Consider the following 7,868-nt stretch of genomic DNA (forward strand, 5'->3'; position numbering starts at 1 on the left):
AGCAAAAGTCTTGCTCTTTACAAAAAAAAAAAAAAAGTTGTTTTGATACCAGGGCCAGAGAGGTATTCTATGTTATAGTTCTTGACTTTCATCTAGAACCCATCAGGGTTGGGACTTAATAGAAAGTTTTATCTGCCCACTCTCTGAGAGGAGATGCATTGAAAATAAGCTTTGAGCTTTCTTTTTACCCTGTTCTGCAAAGAAAATATGTAATTAAGATAAACTTTGTTTATTCAGCTTTTTAATTTTTTTTTCATTTATATTAGGTCATTGGGAAAGTCATGACATATTTTTTGAGGTTTTTCTATGCAAAAAATGTTTCATAACTTAACCGATAACCCAGTGATTTCACAGAACATTTTATTTAGAATCTTCTTAATGACTCTTAAAATTTCTAGTCAGATCTAGTAATAATTTTTTTAGGCCATATTTGTTTTCAGTTAATATGGGTTCTAATAGTGACTTTAGGAAAACTATGTATTGGTAGATTAGGACTCAAAAATTGTACAGAAAGCATAGAAGGGACCAGACAACGGTACAGCATTAATGCATCTGAACCCACACAGGAAGGTCCTGGGTTCGTGTCCTGGGACCTCCCTGTACCTGCTGTGTGCTTGCCTGAGGTGGGTTGTGGCATGAACACCCTAATGGGGTCTGTCTTTCTCATGGAAGACAGAAAGAAACTTTTACAAAAGAAAGAAACTTTTAAAAACTTTTAAAAAGCAACTTTTTAAAAAAAGGCAGAGAAATAATCATTTAAAAAATTTGACCTTAATGAAAAGGCCAAGAAAAGATGCCATTTATTTTGCATTGTTGTCATTTTTTTTTTCAGTTGAGTCATGTGTAAGTGAACTGGACAGAGCTGACAAAGTCTGGAAGCCACGTTCTCCAAATGGCATCTGATAGATCGGAAAGACTTTCCACTGGGAAGATTATTGGATAGTTCAGATTTTTGAGTTGTCCTTGTGGAAAGGTGGCTAGGCTAACGTGGTGTCCTTCCAGAGGGACGTACACACACGCACCTGGCAAGAGTTTCAAGCCACTGGGTCTGGGACTTGAACCCTGGTTGGCCACGTGGGAGGCCAGCACTGTAACCACTATACCACCTGCTGACCCCCACAATATATTTTAGCCGGCATATTCAAAATATTTCAATATGTAACCAACATAAAAATTACCGATATATTTTACATTGTTATTTTTTTTTTTTTTGAGAGAGAGGTTTTTCACTATAGGGCGCGTGCGCTCGCCAGACAGAGACATAGAGACAGAAAGCGAGAAATCACCCTTCAGGGGGGATGGTCACGCTGCAATCCCCTCTCCTCCATTCTCCTCTCGGGATCTTGGACACGCACGCACACGTGCCCGGCGTGAGTTTTTAAGCCACCGGGTCTGGGACACGAACTGCGGTCGACTATGTGGGAGTCCAGCGACACAGCCATTACGCCAACTGCTGGTTCCCTACATTGTTATTTTTGATACTGTCTTTGAAGTCCGTTCACAGTTACCTTTAAACACCTCTCAGTGTGGAGTCCCACGTGGAGGTCGCTGCTCTCAGCCCCATGTGGCTGTCCTGTTGACAGGGCTTGTGTAGTCAGAAAATTGGATATGTATTCCGAACAGGCCAGAAACCCCTCCTCATGTTCCAGCAGGAGGGAAGAAATTTAAAGCATAAAAAGATCGTGAGATAGTCTGTGTAGAGACAGGTTGTGAATTTGTGCATAACACTTTTCTTTTAAAGCCATGCACTAAAGTCTAGGCACCCTTAGTAAAATGGTAAGATTAGGTCCAGCTTTGGAACTAAGAGGAAAAGGCTTAAGCCCCAGTGCCTGAAGGATGCGGTTGTGAATCTGCCTCGCTCACAGTGTCCTTTAAAGCACTAGCCTCTTGAGTGCAGAGGGCAATGTCAGTTTTGTGAAGTGTAGTAAAAGTTCTTCCTCACTGCGGGAGTATGTTAGCACTGGGAGCACTAGGACATTTGGCTTAACTGGGAATAGGTAAAAGAAGTGCTTTAATGCTATAAGTGGAAAGTTCAGAGTTCTTGGTTTCTCTCATTCAGTGATATAAATCATACTGGAGTTAGGTTTTTTTTTTTTTTTTTTCTTCCAGTAAGCCTACAGCCATGTAGCCATGGAACACTGTCATGTGTGTAGTGCTGGAAGCGAGGGCCCAGTGCAGACTACCATAAAAGAAGTCCCTATTGGAAAAGGTAACCACAGAGATAAAGGCAAGCCTTAGACTGAGAGGACTTGTTTGCAAAAGATCATTTTCAAATATATAAAGAAGGGCCAGCCCTGTACTGTAGTGGTTAGGTGCTATACCTAGGAAGCTGGATCCCACGTGGCTGGCCCCGGGTGCAAGTGTGCATATGACTGCATCCACCGGGGGCGCTTTCTTTTTTTGTCTCTGTGGAGCTTATGCACCCTCTGACGATTAAAAAAAAAAAATCAGTGACAAAAAGACAGCCCCAAAGAAAAAGGGACAAAGGATTTGTATTCTTAGGAAACTACAGTCTATCAGATGCTAGGAACATGCTAGACCTGTTTAGTAATCAGGGGAGGTGCAGATTTAAAAATGTCAGATAACATTTTACGCTTATTAACTTGGCAAATATTAAATGCCGGACAGTTCCAACGGCTGTCAAGAATACGGAGCAGTAGAATTCACATTGCTAGTGGAAGTGAAACAGGTGTAGACTGCTCAGGAAAGCAATTTAGCAGTGTCCAGTGGAGTGCAAGTGCTTAACCCGGGGCCTCTGTCCTGGTGTCACACAGTGGAGACTGCGTGGCAGGTCAGAAAAAGGGGGCGCTGCGTGCGTCAGTGACTTAACAGTAAGCGGAACCAATGCTGAGCTTACCTTCGGTTCTCCACTGTTTGTATGAGGCTAAACGGTCACAGGTGGGCTCTACACATTGAAGTGCGCTTTTCCCATCAGGTGGGAAAAGAAGAAACACGCACGAGAATGCCACAGCCCACTTAGGCCAGCCATCGCGCTGGTGGGAACGGAGTGGGGCAGGAAGGAGGGTGTACCCAGGCATCGCTGCACCGCAGCACGGGAAGACTAGGGACCCCAGGCCCATGCCTTCTCCATCCCCCTTCCCAGACGGGCCGCGTTGGGGCGGTGTCTGACTTTCTGAGTCTGGACCTGCAAGTGGAAGCAGATGAGTGTGTGGTTAGTAGCACGGGCTCTGGTCACACAGTGGGCGTGGGGCTGCCTGGGGTCCTCGTAGAGCAGTTGCAGCGCCCGGTGCTGGCGCACCTGGTGTCCGCACCGCACAGGTGGCGCGGTGTGGCTGGGGAAACGACCCTGGGCGTTACGCTAATGTCTAGCATGGGGAAGTGCAGAGCGGGCTCCTCGCAAGAACAGGTAAATACAAGTTGAATGAATGAGCGTATGCACACTCATCCCCTCGTGCCTACTGGTTCAGCATCTGTGATAGACAGCCATGGGTTGAAAATATTCCAGAGAAAATGTTGAGTGCGTCTGTACTGAACATCGGATGTTCAGCAGCCATGGCTAGTCCCCTCAGGGGAGTCGGAGACGCGGCTTCCTGTCTACCTGGAAGGAGAGGACGGATACAGGCAGCCGGCCCGCTGACCATCCAGGCTGTGGGGGGACCACCATCCTGTTTGCGGTTTGCATTTAAATATGAGAGACAGTGTAAGTAGTGCTTAGGAATTCAGGCTCTGGATTCAGATAATCTGGTCTGTAATGAGTTAACTAGTTTTGTCTTAGTTATTTCATTGGTAAATGAGGATGATAATGGAACTTACCATGTAGGGTCCTTACCGTGTAGGGTTGTTGTGAGGTGATGTGATTAGAACGTGTGTCAGCTTGGGTCCTCTGAGGAGCAGGTGGCAGGGACAGGTTTGCTGACCCAGAGCTGTGCTGGGGAAGTCCCTGAAAGCGAAAGCTGGAGGGAGCTGAAGGAAAGTGGGGTCACCACCTGCAGGGCTGACCCTCTGGAGGGAAGAGGAGGAAGGAGGACTGAGTCAGGGGCTCAGCCTGGTGTCATTCTGAGAGAGACTGGGCAAAGCCAAAGCCATCAGGAGGCTTGTGTCCTAGGAAGGGGCCTGTCTTGGGTCCCCCCACCTCCCTGGGAGCCGCCTGCAGAAGCGAGGTGTCACATGAGCCTGGTGACGGGGAGGCAGGTGGGGCAGCATGCTGGCCAGTCATGCTGCTCACAGGCAGAGCTAAGAGGGGCTCTCCCTGCCATGTGGTGCTTGGCCCTCGGGCAGGTAGATTAACCTTAGCAACATGGTTCAGGAGATCGGGGTATTTATTTTTTTTCCAAAGGGAAAGCCAGCTACCCGTTATATTAATCGAATAATGTGGCTGTTTTTTTTTTTTTTCTTAGGAAACAGAAATGCTGTTCTATAGGTGGGAAATTCACCACTTAAGAATCTTTTGCTGATAAACACTGCTTTTTGTTGTTGTTTGTTTGCTGTAGGGTATGTGCACTCGCCAGAGAGAGTGAGAGAGAAAGTAAGAACACCTAGGGGAGATAGCCACTCTGCAGTCCCTTCTCCTCCATTCTCCTCTTGGGATTTTGGGCACACACCTGCAGGTGCTTGGTGTGATTTTTCAGGTCACTGGGTCCGGGACTCAAACCATGCAATCGGCCATGTGGGATCCAGCTTCCTTAACCTCCACGCAATGTGCTGGCCCAACACTGTTCACTTTGAACAGTGCTGGAGTGTACCTTCTGTGTGTATAGCTCCCTTACATATTTGCAGTGCTGCCTTGGGCGGAGCTGAAGATACTGAATTGCCTGGTGAAGGATATTGCATTTCAGTGTGGAGGGCCACTTGTCCAGCGTGGTTGGGAGAGTCGCACCAGGTTGCAGAGCGACTCCAGTGTGGAGTGCTGCTTCTGTGTTTCCGACAGCCCCGAGTGTGGTGACAGTGCCTGGCTTTGCACTCCTTACTTGAGGGTCTTTTCAAATGTTTACTGCCAACGTTTCTCTTGGGCGCTTCCAGTTTCCTGGTGGACATGTGACGGCTCCTTGTTTATTAAATAAATGATACTCTTTTCTGTCATGTTTTACAAATAATTCTCTCCACCTTTCATTTGTCTTTTTTTTATTTTTGCATTTTGCCATATATGGTTTTTAAATCTTGATATGGTACGCATCTACCAATATTTTTCTTGTATGCTGTCTGTTTTCTCTTTTGAACTACCTACAACTTTCTAAACTACCTACATGCCTCTACACATCTATTCTGGGACATTACTAAAACTTCCTTTGAATGCGCTTAAAAGTCAGTCAGTCTTGTTGCTATTACTTTGAAATAGCATAAATTATGGAAAAGTAAGGAGGCTTGCAAACTGTGCCCTAGATGCTAACTTGTTAGATTGAGCCAAGTCACTTAGTGTTGAAAAAATACTTTTTTTTTTTTTTTGCTACCTCATGTAAAACAAAGCACTTTAAAGAACAACCTTTGGGTATAGCTAAAACTATTGCTTTAACAGATACTTTTATGTCAAAAAAAGGGTGCTGCTTTTGTGTAAGTGGGGCATGGTGTAGGTAAGTCTACGTTAGACAAGATTTCCTAGCTTCTTTCTGGCCCCTCCTGCCCTCACACCCTGCCCCCCACTTGCAGAGTATGGAAACACATCACTTCAAAAGTTCAGCTTTTCGGTTTTTTGTTTGTTTGTTTGTTTTTGAGAGATTTTTGCTGTAGGGCATGTGTGCATTGCCAGAGAGACAGAACGCGAGAGGTCACCTCCCCGGGGAATGGCCACACCCTAATCCCTTCTTCATTCTCCTCTTAGGATTTTGGGTGAGCGCGTACACACACACACACACACACACACACACACACACAAATGCACATGCACCTAGTGTGAGGTTTTTCAGTTGCCAGGTCCAGGACTCGAACCGCCATCAGCCGTGTGAGTCCAGTGACGTAACTGTTATGCATCTTCTTTTTATTTCCATGTGTTGCCTTGAATGCTAACCTCTATGAGAAAATTTTGAAAGGTCATTGAAAAAGAGTTTATACAAAGAAATGGAAAACTATACAGAGTTTTTCATAATGTTCATTATGAACCTATTTCTTGGCTAAGTTTTAGTATGTTTTTGTAGACTCAGGAATGGGAATGTCTATACAGAAGCAATGCCCCAAATTTACGTGTATAAGAGAGACTTAGGGACTGGAACTTCTGGGTATTGCTTCTGTAGTCTTTTGAAGAAAGATACTTTGATTATTGCAGCCTCGTTTCTCTGTTATAAAATACTGTAGACCCGAAAAAAAAAAGATACTTCAATATTAACAGCATGGCTTGTATTTCTTTCTAATCATGTGACTGGAGCTGAGAAGAACATGGTATCCACATGTCTCTCTGGACACCACATTGTACCACACGTGTACACGTGCTCTGTGTGTGCATGTATGTGTGTGAGTGTGCACATGCATGCCTTTAGGAGTGAGATCAGATTTCAGTGAAAGAACACCTGAGCTCAATATGTTTGAAAGATGACTTCTAATAGAGAAAGGGTCTTCAAACTTTCATCATTTTCATTGTTTTTCCACAAGCTTTCTCCTAAATGGAAGGAGTTTAGCGTAAAAAGACTGTTTTTCCAAAACTATTTGTGGGAAATAAAAAAACCTAACATTACAGGACCAGCAGATGGCATAACAGTTACATCACTGGACTCACACACAGCCGACGGCGGTTCGAGTTCTGGACCCGGCAACTTAAAAACCTCACGCCCAGTGCGTGTGCACGTCTCCCAGTATCCATCTGCCCCCCCCCCCATCCACAGAAGACTGGCAAAGATGTGGTTTAAGGGTGGCAAAATTTACATGTGAAACCTTTTAGCGTGACCACTTGAGTGTGTGGCGTGGGCTCCCCCCCCACCCCCGGGTGTCCTGTGGATGTCTGATGCAAATCATGGAGTTCCCGTTGTCAGACCGTGCGAGTCCTCTTAACCTTCATAGGTCCGCCGGGCATCCAAGGGCCAGCTGCGCTTTGGGGAGGCTCCCGCAGCGGAGGACTCCGGTCCTGGCGGTAGCACTTAACACATGTCTTCAGCTGTGTCCGGGGCTCAGCCCATTGTCTTTTTGGAGCAAGGCCAGTCCCATGCGTGTCCGTGTCTCCCGCGCAGTTACCCTGGCAGGCAGTGGGTAGGTGTACGAGTGTCCTTAGGCAGTTTGATTTCAGACAAGGCACCTGCACGCAGAGGCTCCTCTGCTCCGCTATGAAATGTGATTCGATAGTCCTCAGTTATGGGCGTGGCTCCAGCCTCTAAGCCCCACCCGGCCACGCCCACTCTGCGCTCATTGGCTCGCTCAAGGTGTCCTTGTTCCCCAAGGACGCCCTTTCCCTTCTAGCCTAGCACCCTGGTCCTCACGTCTTGAGCCTTGTAGGGCATAGACCGTATTTGTTTTCATTTTTAAAAATACAGACCTGGGATCAGCAGGTGGCGTAAAGGTTAGTCGCTGGACTCGCATTAGTTGCCCGCGGTTCGAGTTCTAGCCTTGGTGGCTTAAAATTCACACCTGCCCGCGTGCATGACCAAATCTCCGGAGGAGACTGGAGGAGAAGCGGTTGTGCTGTGGCCATCCCTTTGGGGGAAGGGATGGTTTCTCACTTTCTGTCTCTGTCGCTCTCTGTCTCTCAGGCAAATGCACACACCCTATAGCAATAATCTTTCTTAAAAAAAAAAAAATTAAAATACAGACTTTAGGGCTGGCAAGTGGCGTGGTAGTTGAAATGCTGGACTCCCAAATTGTCTACCAAGGTTCAGGTCCTGGACCTGGTGGCTTACTTTCTCACTTTCTCTCTCTTTCTGTCACCTTCTGGTTAAATATATTAATATATTATATATTACTATATTAATACATTATATGTTACTATATTA

This window comes from Tupaia chinensis, unplaced genomic scaffold (genome assembly GCF_000334495.1).
Source record: "Tupaia chinensis unplaced genomic scaffold, TupChi_1.0 Scaffold000045_1, whole genome shotgun sequence".
Classification (NCBI taxonomy): Eukaryota; Metazoa; Chordata; class Mammalia; order Scandentia; family Tupaiidae; genus Tupaia; species Tupaia belangeri.